This window comes from Drosophila ananassae, chromosome XR, assembly GCF_017639315.1.
Source record: "Drosophila ananassae strain 14024-0371.13 chromosome XR, ASM1763931v2, whole genome shotgun sequence".
NCBI classification, from domain to species: Eukaryota; Metazoa; Arthropoda; class Insecta; order Diptera; family Drosophilidae; genus Drosophila; species Drosophila ananassae.
Window position 1 is genome coordinate 8,268,505 of NC_057932.1, and position 23,630 is coordinate 8,292,134.

The 23,630-nt window shown below is 35.4% G+C and overlaps 1 protein-coding gene and 1 long non-coding RNA gene across 3 annotated transcripts in view; one reads left to right on the forward strand and one right to left on the reverse strand.

Annotated features, from left to right (window-relative positions):
- Positions 1-23,630, reverse strand: part of LOC6499931 (protein disconnected) — a 54,942-nt gene that overhangs the window by 26,186 nt on the left and 5,126 nt on the right. The gene's annotated exons all lie outside the window — the stretch shown is intronic.
- On the forward strand, positions 5,454-6,585 carry LOC116656437. Its single transcript, XR_004311397.2, has 3 exons — positions 5,454-5,543; positions 5,615-6,304; positions 6,380-6,585. It is a non-coding gene; the product is annotated as an uncharacterized LOC116656437 (long non-coding RNA).

Consider the following 23,630-nt stretch of genomic DNA (forward strand, 5'->3'; position numbering starts at 1 on the left):
CTAGGTGGAATTGTCGTGGCCGCTCTAACTTTAACATCCTCAGCGCCTTCTGATTTTATTAATTCTTCTGGCTCAAAAATATTCTTTAATACTTTTGGTTATCTTAAGAAGGACCAACTTAAAAAAAAATTAAGAAAACGACCCCACGTTCCACGTACCGAATAAGAATATTTTTAATATGTAATTTTTATACCCTTGCAGAGCGGATTATAATTTTGGTCAAAAGTGTGCAACGCAGTCAAGGAGACATCTCCGACCTTATAAAGTATATATATCTGTCTGTCGGTTTCTACGCAAACTAGTCTCTCAGTTTTAAAGCTATCGCGTTGAAGCTTTGCACACATCCTTCTTTTGTTTGCAGTCGAGATATAAGTCAGGTCGGTCGACTATATCCTATAGTTGCCATATAACTGATTGATCGGAAATGCCATAACTTTGGTGTTTTTTAAGTTAGAAATATGGGACTTTCTACGGATTCCATCTCATGGGCAATCGAATCCGATCTGCCGAATTTCATAAGGATCGGCCTACTATCTCCAATAGCTGTCATATAACTGAACGATCGGAGTTAGCATAACTTTAAGCTAGAATGATGGGACTTTTTACGGATTCGATTTTGGGCAATCGAATCCGATCTTCCAAATTCCATAAGGATCGGCCGACTATATCCTATAGCTGCCATATAACTGAACGATCGGAAATGAAACAACTTTAACTGCAAGGGTATAAAATTTCCGCTCCGCCCGAAGTTAGCTTTCCTTTCTTGTTTTTTTTTTTATTTTAGACGGCACATAGGTTTTTCAAACCAATAGGTACATGAGTTCCCTTATCGCCACGCCAATTGACCACCTTTACGAGATGTGGAGTGTAATAGATGCGGTTGAATCGGCACTAAAGGAGAGATTACACTTTTATTTGTGTCCAGCCCACCCCAAGGCTAATAAATTTGAACATGCACATAGATGTGTGTGTCGAAGTTCTGTTCACAAAAAATGAGCTTTTGACACGAGAACATACATTATAAGCCGTACTTAATTGTGTTGTTCTCGGGATGCGTCTATGTTTATTCATGTATGTGCCAACAGAAAAATGCGTGACCGACTGATAATGACTGCTTTGTTACATTCCTGCACGATGCTTTTGCATTTGTTCCTTGGCTCTTAATCCTTGGTCCTTTTCTTCTTTCTCCTTACACCACCTGGCAATTTCATCAAGACTAATAGCGATGTCTATTGGATAAACCCCAGTTTCGTAAAAACTCCTCTACGGCAAGTGTTAATAATTTAAACGCTTTGTACGCTGTTAAAATTGTTGTTAATTTTTTTATTTTTATACCCTTGGTATTATTATTTTGGTCAAAAGTGTGCAACGCAGTGAAGGAGACATCTCCGACCCTATAAAGTATATATTTTCTTGATCAGGATCACCTCCTGGGTCGATATAAGCATGTCCGTCTGTCTCTTTCTTCGCAAACTAGTCTCTCAGTTTTAAAGCTTTGCATCCTTCTTTTGTTTGCAGGCAGTCGGTAGTCGGAACGGCCGGGATCGGTCGACTTATCCTATAGCTACCATATAACTGATAAATCGGAAGTGCTATATCCTATAACTGTCATAAAAGATCGGAATTGGCATAACTTTGGTGTTTTTTAAGTTAGAAAGATGGGACTGGGTATTGATTCCATTTTGGGATGTCGCAATGTAATCCGATTTGCAAAATTTCACAATGATCGGCCGACTATATGCTATAGCTGCCATATACCTGATCGATCGGAATTGGCATAACTTTGGCGTTTAATCTAGAATGATGGGACTTTCTACGGATTTCATTTTGGGCAATCGAATCCGATCTGCCAATTTTCATAAGGATCGTCCGACTCTATCCTATAGCCGCCATAATTATATTACGTAATCTATTATGTATCTGACACATATTTACATTATTATTTATTTTTGTTGAAATCAATTAAGTGTTGAAACACTTTCTAAGCTCCGAATGTTTTAACCCTTTTAGTCGAAATGTAATTTTGAAGAGCATGGGAGGTGAAATTTGTAATTTTGTGAATTTTTGTGAAATATTGTAGTTTATTGTACAATTTAATTTTATTAATTGTTGTGTAATCGTAAGTATTCAGTTGTGCTTGTATTATTCGTATACTAATTTATTTATATTATTATATAAGTTGTATATATGTACATATATGAGCATTTTTATAAACTCAAAAGAAAAAAATGCATGGTCGCGGATCTCGATTATGAAAACAAACAAACAAAAGAACAAGGCATATATAAAATAAAGAAGGACCAACTACATAAGGAAACTGAATTCATGGGAGACATTTTGTTTTGACGTCAGTGGTACTTAAATTTAAAATAAGGGTGAACATTTTAATAATCTTGCTGCGATCCTCGCCTTTTCTAACATCCTGCCGTTGCTGTCATTGAAATCATCATCATCACCATCGTCATCAATGGCTATTGCAAATATCAACACAATCCAAAAATCCGAAAAAACTTGTTCTGAACCCCGCGCTACTTAAATAAACATTAGCTTATTGAGTTCCAAAATAAATGCAGAGAATTCGAAGGGGGATGCTCATGTTCAGGGATTGATGATTTGCTTCCGCCCTCCATCCAAGGAATCCATCCATTTAGGCAAGGCCATCCTGGCAAGCCGATCACAATTGCGTATTGTAGTCACAATGAGTCCTTATGTACGCGGATATGTGAAACATTTGCTCAAGTGATTATGCTTCCATTTCCAGGATCCCTTCTATCACGGAGAGTATACCATGTGAACGAACGTATCTTGCCACTCCACTCATCGCCATCGTCATCTGAGCATAAAATCTTAAAAATGGCCTCGAACCTTTTTAGTTTTGTATGTATTTTCCATCCCTTCGTGATCAGATTTAATACAATCTGTTGCACACATACAAACATACATACATATACCGTATTCCAGCAGTAGCAAATTTTAATGTGTGTATGTATATATGGCCGCGGCTGAATACATGCACGACTACTGTACGCTTAATGCTTAAAACGCATATATAAAGCATATATAAATATATGCTTAAAACGCTTTGTAGACTTTGGTTGAAAAAAAAAAAATTATTTGTATATGGAACAAAAAAAATGTTATGGGAGAAGTTTTTTAAGCTGAGACCGCAATCATTTTGATTTTTAGGAAAATTTTAAAAATAACACAGGACGCCAGCAAAAAAACTCTACGCATAATTTCACTTGATCTATAACCTTTGCTCTCCCCAAGAATAAGGTTCTATTATCCTGTACCCTGTTCCGCAGTGGTAAAAAGATATGAATTTGTTAAAAATCAATTATACATTAAATTATTTAGGCTATGTAGTACAGAAAATGTTTGTTAAGTATATATAGATGAAAATTATAAAATGACGTCCAGTAGTTATCAAATCTTTGAAATACTCATTCAAAGTTGAAACGTCCAATTTTATATATTTGGTTCTATGATTTATCACCAATTACACAGGCCGACACTTTCCATTTATATTTCCTCCACGAACTAAAGTCAGGAACAACAAGAAAGGAAAGCTAACTTCGGGCGGAGCTGAAGTTTATATACCCTTGTAGTTGAGTCGAAGTCCGCTGAATGGCGCCACGCATCTTATATTATTAGATATATAGCGGACCGTATAGAGTTGGCCGATCCTTATGAAATTTGGCATATCGAATTATTTTAGCCAAAGAGGAATCCATTGAAACTCCCATCCTTCTAACTTGAAAAACAACGAAGTTATGGAATTTTCGATCAATCAGTTATATGGCAGCTATAGGATTTAGGCGGCCGTTCCTTATGTAATTCGTATGATCGTATACGTTTGCCCAAATTAGAATCCATAGAAAGAACCCATCCTTCTAACTTCAAAAACAACGAAGTTATGGCATTTCCGATCAATCAGTTATATGGCAGCTATAGGGTATAGTTGACCGATCCCGGCCGTTCCTACTTATATTCTGCCTGCAAAGGAAAGATGGGTGTGTGCAAAGTTTCAACTCGATAGCTTTAAAACTGAGAGACTAGATGCAATTTTTTCATATATGGAAATTTTTAGGCCGTGTAATTACGTAGATCATCATTGTTTTTAGTGCATTTAATTTCTAAAATGTATGTATACCAACTAAAATAAAAAACATGAAAGGAAAGCTAACTTCGGGCGGAGCCGAAGTTGATATACCCTTGCAGTTGGGTAGCAGCCTATATTATAATGTATATATAGGATCATATATAGTTGGCCGATTTTTGTGAGAATTTCACCATCGAATCAAGTTTTCAATAAAAATGTTGAAAACAGCCCCAAGCATCTTTGAAAATAGCCATTGTGCCATTTCCGATTGTTCAGTTATGGCAGCTGTAGCATATAGTCGGCCGATCCTTATGAAAATTGGCAAATCAGATTATTTTGCTTAAAATGGAATCTGCACCAAGTCCCTAAAAAAACATCAAAGTTCCAATTCCGATTGTTCTGACAGCTATAGGAAGTAGTCGCCCGATGCTTATGAAATTTTGTACATAAAATGTTTTGCCCAAATATAGCATGTGTGGAAACTCTGTAAGAAAAAAAACACCAAAGTTATGGCATTTCCGATCAATCAGTAATATGGCAGCTATAGGATATAGTCGACCGATCCCGGCCGTTCCGACTTATATACTGCCTGCAAAGGAAAGCAGGGTGTGTGCAAAGTTTCAACTCGATAGCTTTAAAACAGACGGACAGACGGACATGCTTATATCGACTCCGGAGGTGATCCTGATAAAGAATATACATATATTTTATAGGGTCGGAGATGTCTTCTTCATTGCGTTGCACACTTTTGATAAAAATTATAATAGCCTCTGGGTAGATGATGTGGATGAGTATTCCAAAGATATGGTAACTGCTAGATACTATTTTCTTTATTTTATTTGGTATACATAAATTTTAAAAATGAAACGTACTAAAAACAATTATGATCTACGTAATTACACGGCCTACATAATTCAATATATGGTAAAATTTTATCGATTTCTTCTCTTAGGTGTACCGCGGAAACTGTGGGTGATAGAACCTATGTTTGTTCTGGACTTTGATTAAGGGGAGCCTAAAGGTTATGGAGCAGGTGAAATTATGCGTGGAGATTTTTTGCTGTTGGCCTGTGTAATTTTTAAATTAAAGATTTTTTGTTTCCCAATAGAATCAGTAAAACACACAATGTTTTAATGTTCTATTTACGGAAAAGCTTTTATTGATTTCATTACAGTAAGTAAATCAATATTTTTGTCAGTTTAATAGGACACTTAATCTAATTTTTACAAAAATGTATGGTTTTCTAGAACTGTTTCCGTTTTTAAAACAAATCACTTCGAAAGCTTGAATACATAGCTTTACAAATTCTATAGATAGCCATGACTTTTTAAAAATATCGACTTATAAAAATAATAAAATTCATGTTTACTAAAAATTGACTATTGAGTTTTTAAATTGATCGAGTATTTTGCTTAGACAGAGATATTTAATTTATTCAAAGGTTTGTATATTATATTCTTTGACACAACGATTTTATTAGCATCGCGTTCTCATGCTCTCTATTACATACAGTCACATAGTCTCTCAAAATTTTGCAATTCATTATTATTCAAAATAATACAGGTCAACTTGGTCAGATAGCTCCATTCGAAAGATAAATGATTGTCAGCACATCTTACGGGGTGGTTGGATGATGCTTACACGTTAAAAATACACATATGTATTTAAATTAATATCTTTCTGGTGATCCAGCACAAATTTTGTGAGTTTGAAAGGAATTTATTTATGAATTAAAATATGGCGGATTCATTTAAATCAGAGTCTAGCGCAAATCGACCTATTCCATACCTATTTCAGGCTTTCCAGCCTTAAAAATTGAAAAATTTTTACCATTCACCCCCGGACCACAGTTAAGAGGATAGCAATGGAAAGGGTTGATGGATAGTCAAGGAACAAGCACCCCTGACTCAACTGCGGATTAATTAAATGCTCATATATGAAAATGTATGACCATGCGAATGTACGGGACGTGGTATACGGGCAGTACGGAAAAGGGCGTGCGGACTCCATGAAACGAATGAAGTACTATGTGTGTGGGACGAGGGTCGTGTGCCAATGGCATTGTTTTTCATAACTCAGTGCACTTTCGACCAGCACAATGGCAGGAACACACTCGGACCTACCCACACAAACGTAGTCTATTCTGAAGAGACATATAACCGGAGAATCGGAGTACGGTGGAATATCCGTACACACTCTTATGTATGTATATAAATTCCAATTATGTGTATGATTTGCAGTGTTTGCAAATATTTGCATATTTCCGTTTACATTCAGCTGCAATTTTGTCGGTTTCTTTATGGATCAGTCGAATGCGAGTGGGGTTCCCCCCACCTTTAATACCCTGCCACTCTGTCTATTTTGTTTATAAGGCAATAATTACTGATATAAGGTTCGTCAAAATTGTCTACGGAAACAGTAGAAACCCAAATCATATTCCATTTTTTTATTTATTAAAAATGATCTGTTATTTTGAATTATAATTAAATATAATTAAAATACTAAATTACGCTAATAAAGATTTAATAATTTTAGATTTAATTAAATTTAGGGATTATTAAGGGGATATGAGTTTGTAATTTTTACAAAAAACATGAAAAGGATCAGGTTCGGCGAGATTAGTTATACAAATCGGTAGCAAAAGGGTCGGAAGGAGCTAGTAAGCCTGTTAGGAACTGAAAGCAATAGGAGTAATTTGGAATCAATCTTATCAAGTATGTAATAACACAGGCCGACAATTTCCAACTTTTGGAGTTTAGAATTAAATTGGAGTTTTTAATCTCATATTTTCAAAAAGTCATGGCTATCTACAACTTCTGTAAAGCTTTATGAAACAAGCTGAACCTTCAATAGATACGTTTTGAACAAAGAAACGTATATAGCCATGACTTTTTGAAAATATGAGATTAAAAACTCCAATTTAATTGAAGAAAATATTGTTTAACCACCTTTAATAAATTCAATAAAATCATTTCGCGTTTTTCCTGAAACCCAAAATTAAAACATAGTATGATCTACTGATTTGAATAATAAAATAAAAAGCTTCCATAGAAAAATTTTTGGGGAAAAATCAAAGAAGACCAAAAATTAATGTAGAAAATCTGAGATTTCAACTTTGCATGAGTATTCCAAAGATATGGTAACTGCTAGATACCATTTTTTAATTTTAGTTGGTACACATACATTTCAAAAATGATATGTACTAGAAACAATGATGGTCATCGCCATTACACGGCCTACATAATTCAATATATGGTAAAATTTGATCGATTTCTTCTCTTAAGTGTACCGCGGAAACTGTGGGTGATAGAACCTATGTTTGTTCTGGACTTTGATTAAGGGGAGCCTAAAGGTTATGGAGCAGGTGAAATTATGCGTGTAGATTTTTTGCTGTTGGCCTGTGTAATATATGTATTATATACGTACGCATATATACATAAGTACGACCCCATAAGTACAACGATCATGCAATAGAGGTACGTTTAATAATTTTTTGGCGGCAAAAATATAGTGAAAGTTATAGTGGGATACTGTACCCAATTAAATTTTTAATGCCAATAAAAGAAACTGCTTTTAATAGCTTCAATAGTTTTTTGATAAACTGAGATAAACCGATAAACCGTACTTTAAAAGCATGAACAGTATTCTAGGATAGGACGAATCAGAGAGACATATAGTGTTTTAGTGGTAAAAGGATCATAAAACAGGTAATTTTCCCAGGGCCCGCAATGGATAGGGGCCCGGCAGCGGGGTCTAATTTTTTTTTCGAAAATTTAGATAGCCAAAATTGAGAAAGAAATGTATGAATGTTTAATTAGAATGAATAAATATTGAAAATGATATTGGTTGATCTCACTAACAAGTCATTTTATAGTAACAAAACTAATTTACAAACGTCATTTATATAGCGAACAGATTATGCCCCGGGGCCCGACATGGCAGGTCGAATTATATTGCCCAAAATAGAATCCGTTGAAACTCCCATCACTCAAGCCTAAAAAAAACCAAAGTTATGCCAATTCCGACCGTTGAGTTATATGACAGCTAAAAGATATAGTCGGCCGATCTTTAAAATTTAAAATTTGGCAAATCATACTACCTTGAACTGTAATCTTTAACAAGACCCATTTTTTTAACTTAAAAAACACCAAAGTTATGCCAATTCGGATCGTCCTGGGACAGCTATAGGATATAGTCGGCCGATCCTTATGAAATTTTTTAGATAAGATCAGATCGGAAATGGCACAACCTTGCTATTTTTACAGATTCTTGGCGCTGTTTCCAACATTTTTATTAGAAAAAGGATTCCATAGTGGAATGCTCATAAGAATCGGCCAACTACATAATAAAATAAGCTGCTACTTAACTGCAATGGTATGTTAACTTCGGTTCCGCCCGAAGTTAGCTTTCCTTTATTGATTTTTGAATAAGTTTTCAAAAACATGTGATTAAAATTCAACATCAGTTTATGCAACTTTTGGCCACTGATGTTTTTTTTACAGAAAATGTTTTTTGTAAGCATGTATGTAAATGATGTGCCGTTTTCTAATATGTATGTTAAATGTACTGCACATATTTATATATTTAAAAGAAAATTTAGTAAATACAGTTGTGTTCATTAAAATATCAGTGAAACAGAAACAAAAACATTGAACTATTTTGTGTTGAGTTATCAAAAGTTAAATTATTTTTGGTTCTGAGGGTATTATAATTTTGGTCAAAAGTGGGCAACGCTGTACAGGCGACATTTCCGATCCTATTTAGTATATATATGTATATGTATTCTTGAACAGGATCACCTCCTAAGTTTTATTCTACGCTAACCATTATCCCTATTGGTATTGGTAATATATTTTTTTGGTGACGATAAAATCACTATGGACGGCAGTCCACGAGGTGGCGACCTGCATGCCTTGGCGTGCGGGAGGAGACTCCATATATACCCGAATTAAAAATTTTTTAAAGGCATTTGATCTAAATGATTTATATATCAATCGAAAGGTATTGTTTTAATTAGATCATTTTTGTCCAAACATTTTTCAAAAATTTTAAATTTGTCAAATATTTGGTTTGGTAGAAATTAGGGTGAAAGTTAAAAAAAATTAAAATCACTATATGGAGACATTTTAGTCCCCAGATGGAATATTTATTTATATTCCTATACTCCTAAATACGTGTCGATTGGTACCTCAACCGACCCGATCCGACATTTCTTTCAGAAGTTAATCAATAAATTTGTACAGCTTTTTCAACATTTTTTTTATTTATTTTTTTTAAACTCTTAATTTATTTACAATCTGTTTTTATAAACAATAGGTAAATTTTATAAGTAATATTAAATAACAGGAATAGCAGTGAACCCCGCTATTATATACAACATCGTTTCTGTTAATTGAATTTATCTATCGGGGAGATCTAGTATGTGGTATCTTTTTGATAAGCTGCTATCTACTAGACTTAAGGCCAAATTATTTTCATGATTATGGAGTCTGTCGATATATTTATGCCCTTGCAGAGGGTATTATAATTTTGGTCAAAAGTGTGCAACGCAGTGAAGGAGACATCTCCGACCCTATAAAGTATATGTATTCTTGATCAGGATCACCTCCTGAGTCGATATGAGCATGTCCGTCTGTCCGTCTGTCTGTTTCTACGCAAACTAGTCTCTCAGTTTTAAAGCTATCGAGTTGAAACTTTGCACACACCCTTCTTTCCTTTGCAGGCAGTATATAAGTCGAAACGACCGGGATCTGTCAACTATATCCTATAGCTGCCATATAACTGATTGATCGGAAATGCCATAACATGTTTTTCAAGTTAGAAGGATGGGACTTTCTATGCATTCTAATTTGGGCAAACTTACACGATCTGCCAAATTTTGTAAGGATCGGCCGTCTATATCCTATAGCAGCCATATAACTGATTGGTCGGAAATGCCATAACTTGGTTGTTTTTCAAGTTAGAAGGATGGGAGTTTTAGTGGATTCCTCTTTGAGCAAAATAATTCGATATGCCAAATTTCAAAACGATCGGCCAACTATATACGATCCGCTATATATTTAATAATATGAGATGCGTGGCGCCACCTAGCGGACTGCGACTCAACAAGGGTATATAAACTTCGGCTCCGCCCGAAGTTAGCTTTCCTTTCTTGTTTTTACTAATTTTATTTATTTCTTCTCTTATGGTTGGGATATTGAGATCCTTGTGGATATTTTTACATAAAAAGGAGCATTGACAATTTGTCGCAAATTTTTAGCGTAAGTCCAAACAGGCTTTAATATAGCTTTGTAGAGGCGAATTTTGTTTTCCAGTGAGGTTTCCGATTTTGGATTTATCAACCAGGACATTTTTAGTGTTTTAAGTCTGAGTTGCTGACATTTGGCTTTTATGTGATTTTTCCATGTTAATCTGCGGTCGAGATGCAAGCCCAGATACTTGACACAGATACTTTGTGGAATTGGCGAGCCGTTAAGTAAAACATTTGGGCAATTACCTGGTCTCAATGAAAAGGTTATTCGGACAGATTTTAGGGAGTTAATTCTAATTTTCCATGGAAGGAACCAGTCTTCAAATAGGCTTAGCTCACGCTGCAGAAGTTCAGCAGTTTCATTTCTAGATGAGCTTGTGGCCAAAACGGCTGTATCATCAGCATATGTTGCAACAGTGCAGTTGTTTGTGACTGGCATATCCGCCATATATAAAGTGTAGAGGATTGGTCCCAATACGCTTCCTTGTGGGACGCTTAATGACAAGAAACGTTGATGCATCGTTTTTCTGCTGCACGTAAAAGCATCTTTTATTAAAATATGATTTGATTATAACGGAGCATACGGGTAATACGGAGCAGGTAGCAATTTTTTTATCTTGTACAATAAACCTTTGTGCCAGACTCGATTAAACGCTTGTTGAACGTCAAGAAATGCAGCTGTGCAGTATTTTTTTGTTCTCAAATGCAGTATCTATATAAATAATGACCCAAATGACCCAAAGCACTGCTCGGGGGTCCCGTGACCTCTCCTGAATCCGAATTGGTATTCAGGAATAATGGAATGTTCGTCGAAAATTGGCAACATTCTCTTCAGGAGTATTTTTTCAAACACTTTCGAGAATATTGTCAGCAGACTAATGGGACGATATGATGTTATTTCCGTTTCCACTTTGTTTGGCTTTAGGATCATTATAATCTCTGCACATTTCCATTGACTTGAAAAGTGCAGTCTAGTCTAGTCTGAGAATTGCGTTAAATACATATAAGAGTGATAAACCTTATGCATTTTGTTGGTAAGCTTTTCAGGGTGATGTCGTTTATTTTATCAAGACCTGGTGCTTTTTTATTGCTCAAGTCTTTGCTTATCCAAATTAACTTCTTCTTTTTCCAAATGAAGGCAGTTTGTCTGGTTGTGTTTTTTAATACAAAATGTCTTAAAAAGAGACAATAAAAAATACACTGAATTTTTTGTTTTTTTTTTTATTGTACATACATACATGGATGTGTATATTTGATGGGAAATATTTTTTTTGAGCTTGTGCATGTATGTGTGCAATAAACTATGGCTACCATATTACTGATTGATCGGAAATGCCATAACTTTGGTGTTTTTTAAGTTAGACTTTTCACACATGTTATATATGGTCCAAATATCTTATCTACCAAATTTCATAAGGAACGGCCGACTACATCCTATAGCTATCATAGCACAATCTGAATTGGCATAACTTTGTTGTTTTTGAAGCTAGAATGATGGGACTATCTACGGTTTTCGTTTTGGGCAATCTAATCCTATGTTTCATAAGGATTGGCCGACTATATCCTATACCTGCCATATAACTGAACGATCGGAAATGGCACAACCATGCTATTTTTAAAGATGCTTGGGGCTGTTTCCAATATTTTTATTAGAAATTTTTTTGATGGTGAAATTCTCACAAGGATGGGACAACTATATACCATCCGATATTTATAATATAAGCTGCTGCTTAACTGCAAGGATATATCAACTCCGGCTCTGCTTGAATTTAGCTTTCCTTTCTTTTTTTTTTGATAATTTATTAAATAATGAAACTTTTATAAGGATCGGTCCCTTATCTGTTTATTTGTTTAAACAATTTGGTTTGCCACAACTACGAAACAGTTTTGGATTTTTAATAAAATTTTAGCCAAATTTTTAATTAAAATTTTTAAACTAACCAAATTCCAAAATCTTTGTAAATTATAAATACGTATAACTTTATAAGCCCTAAAGCTATCAAAAGGTTTTTAATTATTCCATTTTCTTTAATGTTAAAATCTATGGAGTAAATAAAAAGAGTTTTGGTGTTTATCCTTACACTTAAAGTATTGCTAACTGTGTGAATCGCCTGCCCAGAGGTTACTTTAATATTTTATATATTATGTGTTCTATTTTAAGTAATTAAAAATCTATGTTCAGGGCCGGATTTACTTTAAATACCTTAAATATTTGGAAAAAAAATCGTATTCACACAATTTACAGCTGTAATGAATGTAAAATAGTAGTTGATATATTGACATATATTTATTCATCGTTCAATCATAAAAAAATATTCACATATAACCTGCATTATTGTAAGCTTACAAAATTCTCAATTAACAAACATGACAAACGCTTCAGAAGAATGAGATATAGTGCACCCTTTTGCATCACCTTATGATAAACCAAATCCAATAATCAATTAAATTAATTGATTAAATTAATCAATTAAATCATTACAAAAAGTAACATTAAAGTCGGTATCGGAAAACTTCAATAAACAAACAAAATTATTTCCAACGAATTGCGTGTTTCGACACGTCTTTTCAAACGCAAACACTTTTTTTTCGGTGAAGTGATTAATCAGATCTTCACATTCCAAGATTCGAGTAAATCGGACTCAATGCACCGAATTGCTAGACTATTTAGCCGATTTCCACTCATAGTTGAACGTAAATAGTTTTTGATCCTTTTTATACCCTTGCAGAGGGTATTATAATTTTGGTCAAAAGTGTGCAAAGCAGTGAAGAAGAAATCGCGGACCGGTCAACTATATCGTATAGCTGCTATATAACTGATTGATGCGAAATGCCATACCTTTGATGTTTTTTAAGTTAGAGAGTTGGGACTTTCCACACATGTATTATTTGGCAAAAATATCTTATCTAATAGCTGTGATAGAACGATTGGAATTAGCATAACTTTGTTGTTTTTTAAGTTAAAAATATGAGACTTGGTGCAGATTCTATTTTAGACAAAATAATCTGATTTGCCGAATTTCATAAGAATCGGCTGATTATCTTCTATAGCCGCTACAATAACTAAGCGATTGGAAATGGAACAACCATGCTAGTTTTAAAAATGCTTGGGGCTGTTTCCAACATTTTTTGTAGAAAACTCCGCCTGAAGTTAGCTTTCCTTTCTTTTTTAAATCAAAAAAAGGAAAATGTTAAAAAAAAAGAAAAATGGGAAAGCTTACTTTAGGTAAGATTAGTCCTATAACTGAACGATCGGAATTGGCATAACTTTGGTGTCTTTTAAGCTAGAATGATGGGACAATCTACGGATTCCATTATGGGCAATCTTATCTGTCTTAGCTTATCAATCTATCTATGAAATGGTATATGAAATTCGGATTCGGATATAAATTTGACTCATTCTAGCTCATAATTGGAAAGTCACTTATTGGGATTCTTTAAATGATAACGTTTGGAAATTATAGGTTTGGCACAGCCAGGATGTCCTGTTACAGAAAACTGGGAAAGCATTCCCCAAACTAAATGCCCCCAGGCCGAATTTTATTATTTGGTAAGAAGTTCAATAAGATATAGGTGGGGCAGAACCTTCGCTTAATTGCCTGCCTCGTAGAATTTCAAGGAGATCACAAGTAGGACAAGTGGTAATACAGCAAACTGTGGTCGACTGTAATTACGGTCCATCAACTCGACGAAGAGTTTTGGAGCATACGTAATTATAATCAAATTTTAGGTTTAGATGGGTGAAAAAAACGACTTAGGCATCACTGATAAAAAAAATCTGTACCAAGTTAGATCTTTAATTAGAAGGAAAGTAGTTTGAAAATATTTTAAAATTTTTCGGCATTTAGGACTGAATTTTATATTTTCATGGTTTGTTTTCCCAATTGTTCGGTTACGTACGTGCTGCAAAGCATTAGAGCAGCATCTATTACACAGTGTTACAAAAATGACAAAAGTGAATGAACTTTTGAAGTGACATAGTAGGAATTGTTCATTGGGTCGAGTATATCACAAAACCATTTTTGAAATATTTCTAACACCCTCAAAATCTTGATTTATGGTTAAAAAACCGTTTTTCGGGACTTGTTTGCGCTTAAAAATTCCAGAACGCGTTTTTTTCAACCGATTTCAAAAGTTTTGGTGTTTTTTAATAGTGAAATGTTGTAGCTTTTTAAAAAAAAATATATCTTTGATTTTGTTAAACAAAAAGAACAAAATTTTTACATCTGAAACTGAAGTTTTCGACTTTTGTTCGTGTTTTTCGGATTTTGATGCCAGTTTTTCGGTACAACTTACAAAAATTCTGTCATTTTTGCCACATATCAATGTTGTCTCATTAATTCTGAATAAAATGAGACAAATTTCATCAAAAAATAATGAAAATTGGTGAAGTTATAACGCAATACAAAATGCAGCATTTATTATGAATAATTTAAGTTGAAAAGTGTAATACTCAGAGCTGGTCACATTATATATTAAATAGCTGCGCTGCGTTAAACGTTGAGGACACATGCACTGAAGCTTTTCGCTGTAAAATTAAGGGATTTGTTGTTTGCTTTTGGTTCATTATTAATTGTAGAACAACGATAAGGCGGGCGAGCCATCTCGGGTTGCGTGGCAATGCTTTTTACCTAATTGCCAGGTGGTACTCATCTTCAAACCGCGGCTACCATTGATGTGAACCTTAATTATAACGCCATCGAGCTGCGTCATCATTTACAAAACGACTTCCAGCATATGGCCGAATCAGGGCAGCCATTATTATTACGATTGCCATGGAAGGTCTATGTTAAGTACATAAAACCAAAATTTCCATACACCATTAGCGTACTCTTATGTACGAGCCCCAAGGGTTTGGCTTCGTTATTCAGTTGTCCGCTTGTGTGTGGTTTAAGATAAGTGCTCGGTCCTATTCCGTTCCTGGCCAGGGAATTTCGGTAAGACAAATTCAAGCTGACACTAAATTTCGCTCGTCTAAAAGGTTTGTTAGGTTCGGCAGTTCTTGCGGAAAAAGCAAATGCTCCTAACATCTCCCACATGATATTTTTTTTTAAAGTTTTCATAAAATTTAACCTTGCAAATTGTTTCCAAAACTTTTGGTTTTTTAATGCAATTTTTTTCACGCTCTGGGGGAAAAGTGTAGTTAGCTGTTGAGTTAGGCAAGTATTGCACATTGTATATTACCTTAAATTCCAAGTCAATCTTTAAAGTCTAACCACACTGTAATAGTATTTAAAACTAAGATTGAAATAGCTTGTTGATAAACAAGATCTTATCCTTTTAATCATTATACCCAGTACTCGTAAAGTACTAGGGTATATTGTATTCGTGTGAATGTATCCAAAAGAATCATTTCCGATCCCATGAGTTATTTATATTCTTAATCAGCATCAACAGCCAAGTCGTTATAACCATGTCGGTCTGTCCCTATGAACGCGTGGATCTCGCGTGGAGACTATAAGAGATAGAGCCATAAGACTTTGCACGACTCCTGTAAACAAAGAGCCCCCTTCCGCACAAATTTGGAGCCAGTTAAAAAAGGTATTTTAAAAAAGTTTTGATGCCAAACTATTTCTGTGGCTAATTTTTATGTGGAAAGCAAATTTTAGAGGAGTTATAGACATTTATATTTTGGTCCTATATTGGTTTGCAGTGTTTTTGAAGGCGCAGATCTCAGAGACTATTTTAGATAGAGCTATCCAATTTGTCACATAGACTCATATGATACCCAGGCAGATCAAGTTTGGGTAAAAATTTTACCATGCCCCCCACGCCATCAAAAATAAATTTTATTTATTGAAAAACATGTAAAAATAGGAAAGAACAATTTTTTTTGAATAGGGCCCTGCCGTCCACTGATTTTCAGACAGGTCTTTCAATAACTGTGCCGATCTACAACAAATTTTTTCAATTAAAAAAATATCCTTATATATAAAAAATATACATTACCAACATATATATTATATATATATATATATATATATATATATATATATATATGTTTTGATAATTTGACTAGGATTATTCTTTAGTTACTTTTTATGCCTTTGCTGAGAATAATATAATTTAAATCAAAAGTGATCATTTTAAACATCTCCCAGCCTATAAATATTTTTAATCAGGATCATCACCTGAGTCGATATAAGCATCTTTATACCCTTGCAGAGGGTATTATAATTTTGGTCAAAAGTGTGCAACGCAGTGAAGGAGACATCTCCGACCCTATAAAGTATATATGTTCTTGATCAGGATCACCTCCTGAGTCGATATGAGCATGTCCGTCTGTCCGTCTGTCTGTCTGTCTGTCTGTCTGTCGGTTTCTACGCAAACTAGTCGTTCAGTTTTGGAGCTATCAAGTTGAAACTTTGCACACATTCTTTTTTTCCTTGCAGGTAGTATATAAGTCGGAACGGCCGGGATCGATCGACTATCCTATAGCTGCCATATAACTGATTGATCGAAAATGCCATAACTTTGGTGTTTTTTAAGTTAGAGGATTGAGACACACATGTTATATTTGATCAAAATATCTTATGTATAAAATTTCATAAGGATCGGCCGACTATATCCTATAGCTGTCATAGAACGATCGGAATTGGCATTACTTTGGTGTTTTTTAAGTTAGAAAGATGGGACTTCGTACAGATTACTCTTTGGGCAAAATAATTCAATATGCCAAATTTCATAAGGATCGGCCGACTATACACGATCCGCTATATATCTAATAATATAAGATGCGTGGCGCCACCTAGCGGACTGCGACTCAACTGCAAGGGTATATCAACTTCGGCTCCGCCTGAAGTTAGCTTTCCTTTCTTGTTTAAGAATTAAAATTATTAAAATAATTCTTTAATGTAAATGTTTCTGACCTATCGATTTTCTTCTGTTAAATCCTATCTTTGAAAATAGGTAAATAAACTTTCAAAAGGAAAAGGTAGGTATGATACACCTTTTGTTTAATACACCAAAAGTTGGAAAAATCGCAGATGCCAAGCAATAGAATGTAATTCAGAATTTCTCTTCAGCGTCAAATACAAATACAAATCCTAAAATAGAAACGGCATCTGCATTAAACCGAAATATAAACAGAGAACAAAGGCACAGGGACAATGGCACAGTGTTGCGAATGAATAATTAAAATAATAGGTCAAGTGGATTCGAAAAAGGCACAATGACGGGTTGCCGGCTGATCCTGTAGGCGCAGTGTAGCGCCATGCGCTTAGGCTTAGCGCTCCGAAACAAAGCCCAGGTTAGGGTGCAGGAAGGTTTCAAACTCGGAACTCGGATTGCTGGTGTCGTCGGGTAAAAGACAATGGGCAGCGAGCGGCAGAGCAAGCAAAACAATGCAAGCAAAGCGTTAAATATGCCGAGTAGGCAAACGGCCAAGGAGGTAAAATGGCAAGGGACTCGTACAGAATCGCCGCAGCACTGCAGAAGGGCTGAGCCCAGTTGATCCTAGCAGTAGCAACGGCAAAAGCAGCGACAAGACAAAGGCCAAAACAGGACTAATTCTCCTATTCACATCAAGTGTGTGTAATTATCGCTGGCTGTTCTGAAGCCGGTCAGTGATGGGACAGTGATCGATACTCGTCAAGTGCTCCGGCCCTATTCCCCTCCCAGTATGAGGGTTTTCGTCCTTTATCCAGTCCACCATTGCTCTGTTCCTGCCGCGCCTCCTGAGGCTGCCGCAAAGCAACCCAAAGCCAATTACCGATTTTATCTGGCAAACGGTAAACGATTTTGGGATAGCCTCTGAGAACAGAGCTCTTCCGAGTGACAATGGTAAAGGCACCTCATTGTCACGGCTGTCGTCCTTCAAGCAACTGGCGTTGATTCCGATCCCCGTCGGCATCTGTCCCTTTGCATATATGTACTTACATAGAGCCGTACAGCAGTTAAACTTATTCCCATGTTGTGATCATTAATCAAACACTGAAAATTGTACCTGTTCGAATCGGGATTGCGTCTGCTGCCGTGTTCAAAATCAAAAACCAATGGAATGTCAATTCGAATTCTAAGACAACGTAACCGGCATGATTTTTTACCCAAGATGAATCGACTAATTATTCGCACCCCGTCGATAAGCAGTTAATTATAGTTATTTCCATCTTGGATTTACACATCCATGGGCGTTGCACATCGCCAGCTCCAAGCCGTGCGCATTATTTCAAGTACGCGTATCTACTTGTAGTTTTCCGATTTCCGAAGTTTCGGCGCCAAGAATGATTAATCAATGGCATTCAATACAATCATCCATCCAATCTGTCCATCTAGTCGAGGCATTCATTGCAACATCATGAAATATGTCTGCCCCCTCGGTGGAAAACTTTATAAATCATAATTCCTAAATTATACATCGTCAATCAACATAATGAAATACGGACTGGGATCCGTTCTCGAACTCGGACTGGGACTGGGATCCCAAACAACAATAATCATCTCGTAGTGAGACAGCATTTTTCATCTCCTCTAACGCTAACTCCCTCCCTTTTTTTTATCCACTTGCAAGCCCAAAATTGGAAATTGTCCCAACGGGTAAGTAATTACAAAACTCAAACGAGTATGGCGTTTATACGATCGGATCAGTTACTAGCCTACAAGTTACAAGGCTATATATGTATGCTACGTTTTATATGCTATGTAGGTTTATACCATGCAACCCCATTTTAATCTTTTTTTTATTAAGCAAAATGTATTGTATTTTATTTTAATATTTTATTAAGTATAAATTCTAGATCAATTAGAACGTATTATGTGGCTGGGGTACTTATATAAGTGGTTTTTATACCCTTGAAATATTAAATTTTGCGAAATTTTATATTTTTGGTCAAAAGTGTGCAATGCAGTGAAGCAGACATCTCCGACCTTATTAAAGTTGGACACCTCCGACTATATTAGGGTATTTCCTTCATAAGGATCACCTCCTGAGTCGATATGAGCATGTTCGTCTGGTCGTCTGTCTGGTTGTCTGTTTGTTTCTACGCAACATAGTCTCTCAGTTTTAAAGCTATTGAGTTGAATCTTTGTATATAAGTCGGAACGGCCGGGATCGGTTTCGGACTTTATTCTATAGCTGCCATATAACTGATTGATCGGGAATGCCATAACTTCTATGTGTTTTAAGTTACACATGTTATATTTGGCCAAAATATCTTATCTACAAAGGATCGGATTGGATTTCATAAGGATCAGCCGACTTGATCCTATAGCTGCCATATAACTGAACGATCGGAAATGGAACAACTTTAACTGCAAGGGTATATTAACTTCGGCTCCGCCCGAAGATAGCTTTCCTTCCTTGTTTTCTATTAAATTATATTATTTTGGTTAAAAATGTGCATCGCACTAAAAGAAACATTTCAGATCTTACCAAGTATTCATCAGGGGTGCGATACAAATCGCTTCCGCTTGAAAACTCCTAAACTTTATTTCCGATTCAAAGCTTCCGATTCAAAACAAGAGGGTTACTCTAGTTCCCAAGACCGCCTCTAGACCGGTAATGTTAAAAATATCGTTATTTTATTCTTTTCATTCCTTTTGACTCGGTTTTGCGTTGTTTTTAATTCGGAAAAGTCAAAAATTTAAGTTGGTTGCCTTTGGAATACATACTAGAGCTTGCGCAAGCTGCTGTATTTGAAGCAGAAAATTTGTCCAACTCGAACGATGTAATTATTTTGTAAAAAGTGGAAAATGCAAATATTTTTTTTTCAAATATTATAAATAGTTTGCCGGTGGAATTAAATATTGTACCGTGTTGTTGATAGTCTCAAGGACGCAAAATTCGAAACTCACACTTAAAATAAGCTTTCGTTAGCTTTTTATTGCATTTATAAAATATCCCGTCTAGAGGCGGTCTTGGGACAATTCGGGGAAAAAAATTTATAAAGTAATTTAAAAAGGGAAGCAACTTATGACATATTTAAGTACGAATAACTGCTTTAATAATGAATTAATTTAATAATGTAAATAAGTTATCAGCTCTTTCCGACGTGGAGATTGAAAAATTATTAAATTCTATTGATTTTGACATTGATACCATGACATTGATCTATGTTGGGTAGAGAGATTTGTGTAACTTCAAGCGGAAGTCCTACTCCTTTTGCAAAATGGTTGTCACCCTCAAGTTTAATTGCGTCCAATTCACCTCAAGCACAGAAACGCAAAAGTAAAGCGCCTGCTGATGTGGATCTGTTTGGACTATGGATCCAAAAGCACCGCTTTTCAAAAAGATGTTGTGGTACCAAACGAACCTAGTCATGGATAAATCTGCAATATCCTTTAATGAGCCTGACCTCGGAGAACTTCAAAATCTGGATACACCATTCAAGTGTTTTCAATTTTTATACCCTTGCAGAGGGTATTATAATTTTGGTCAAAGAGTGCAACGCAGTGAAAGAGACATCTCCGACCCTATAAAGTTTATATATTCTTGATCAGGATCACTTCCTCATTCGATATAAGCATGTCCGTCTGTCTGTCGTTTTCTACGCAAACTAGTCTCTCAGTTTTAAAGCTATCAAGTTTAAACTTTGCACACATCCTTCTTTTCCTTGCAGGTAGTACATAAGTCGGTCCGGGATCGATCGACTTTATCCTATAGCTGCCATATAACTGAACGATCGAAAATGGCACAACTGCAAGGGTATATCAGCTTTGGCTCCGCTCGAAGTTAGCTTTTCTTTCTTGTTATACCCTTGCAGAGGGTATTATAATTTTGGTCAAAAGTGTGCAACGCAGTGAAGGAGACATCTCCGACCCTATAAAGTATATATATTCTTGATCAGGATCACCTCCTGAGTCGATATGAGCATGTCCGTCTGTCCGTCGGTCCGTCTGTCTGTCGGTTTCTACGCAAACTAGTCTCTCAGTTTTAAAGCTATCGAGTTGAAACTTTGCACACTACCTTGCAGGTAGTACCTAAGTCGGAACGGCCGGGATCGGTCGACTATATCCTATAACTGCCATATAACTGATTGATCGGAAATGCCATAACTTCGTTGTTTTTTAAGATAGAGGGTTGGGACTTTCCACACATGTTATATTTGACTAACAAATCTTATGTACAAAATTTCAGGATCGGCCGACTATATCCTATAGCTGTCATACAACGATCGGAATTGGCATAACTTTGGTGTTTTTTAAGTTAGAAAGATGGGACTTGGTACAGATTCTATTTTGGACAATTTTCCCAAATTTCATAAGGATCGGCCGACTATATACGATATGCTATATATCCAATAATATAAGATGCGTGGCGCCACCTAGCGGACTGTGACTCAACTGCAAGGGTTATAAACTTCGGCTCCGCCCGAAGTTAGCTTTCCTTTCTTGTTTTTTATGATACTATTATTGAACATATGTATCACTTAGCAAACAAATTTGTATGTTGCCCAAAAGGATGTCAATACTTCGTTTTCCGCTACAAATTTAGAAATTCTGCAATTCTTTCTACGAAAAACTGACATCAAAGTAAAATGCCAATAAATATTTTATTTTAATGTCAGTTTTTCGCTACCCAAATGTTCGTTCATTGGGTGGAGTACGCATTTGGAACAATACAAAACGCAATGTCAAGAAATCGCTTTGAAAAAATATGAGGAAATTTGCATTTTAATGACAACAGTCAGTTGCCCTCCAAGGATTCTGCCGACCACGATCCTTTATACAAAATACGGCCGCTCGCGACTCATTTCAATGACAAGTATCAATTAGTTCCGATGCGCCAACGCTTATCTGTGGATGAACAAATGTGTGCAACAAAAGAATTGATTACCTAATTTTTTGTTTGCCTATCATCCCAAAGACGCCTCTAGGCGGTCCAAGGATATAGTCATATAAAACTCGATTCGAGCAAAAATAAATTTTGTTTGAAAACAAACATTTAATTTTGATACATACTGAATCCAAAAATAGTTTTTTTCTTGAAAAAGAAAATTTGGGCACTATAGTTTTAATTCAGTTGACATTTCACTAAATAAGGTGTTGTCACGCCAAAAAGTAGACCGGAAATTTTAATTGGCATAGAGCTGTCAAGTAATTTTAATCGTGTTTTGGGAAAAATTTGTGAATGTTTTAAATTTAAAAGAAGATAGTTTAAAAAATAAATTTACATATAAAATTAATGAAGATGTAATTAAAACCCCAAGGTTCTGCAACGATAGAACTTGAAATATTGCTTATCAATCACTTGGGAAATTTTCTTACAAGGTGTCAGCCCTGAAAAAGAGATGTTCGTAAAGGTTTGGGACTTGGCTATTAATATTAAGCCCTGTGTCACCGCTACAATTTTTGCGCAGAATTGCTTTCAACTATATCAATTCCGTTGGCAACCCGTAAGTACATATATAACTATATAGAGTATATGTATTCCCATAAAATTCCCAGAATTCCCACTAAATATATTCTTGATTAGCATCAACGTCTGTGTCGATATAGGCCTGTCCGTATGAACGCATAGATCTCAGAGACTATAAGAGGTAGAGCTTTAAGATTTTGCATGAATACTTCTATAATACCCAGCCAGGTCAAGTTTATATTATTATTATTATTATTTATTTTTCCCACCCCAGTTCAGGAAAGTATTTTAAAAAGCTATTTTTATGCTTACCTGGAATCTATACCTGGAAAACACAATTTAACACAAACCGGTCGAAATTTACGAGAGTAATAAACATTTATATTCTGATTCCAATATGCATATTTAACAGAAGTTTTTTTTAAGGAGGTTAAAAGGAGATTTTTAAGGGACTTAAGACTTTTTATTCTCATTCCCTACTAGGTTTTTGTTAGTTTCACCACATACAAAAGTATGCAACAATATGCAATATATCTAGTCCCCAAGAACCGTTAAAAATAGCAAGGTTGTGTCAATTCCAATCTTTCAGTTATATGGCAGGTAAAGGATAAGTCGGCCGACCCTTATGAAATTTGGCGGATTGGATAAGTTTGCTCAAAATAAAATCTCTCTAAGGTGCCAATGCCCTTAAAAAAAAAAACAAACATATGACAATTCCGATCATTCAGTTATATGACTACACATCCAATAGGCCGATCCCTATGAAAATTGCCAGATAAAGTATGTTGGATAAAAAAAAATCTTCAAAAATGTTTGAAGTCGATAGGTTTAAAATTAAGAGACTTGTTTGCTGCCGTATAACTGAGTGATTGGAAATACAGCTTTTGTGCTTTTGATTATGTAATGTTTGATATTTTCTATATGCCAATTTCCATTAAGATCAGCCGACTATATTCTATAGCTGCAATACAACTAAACGATTG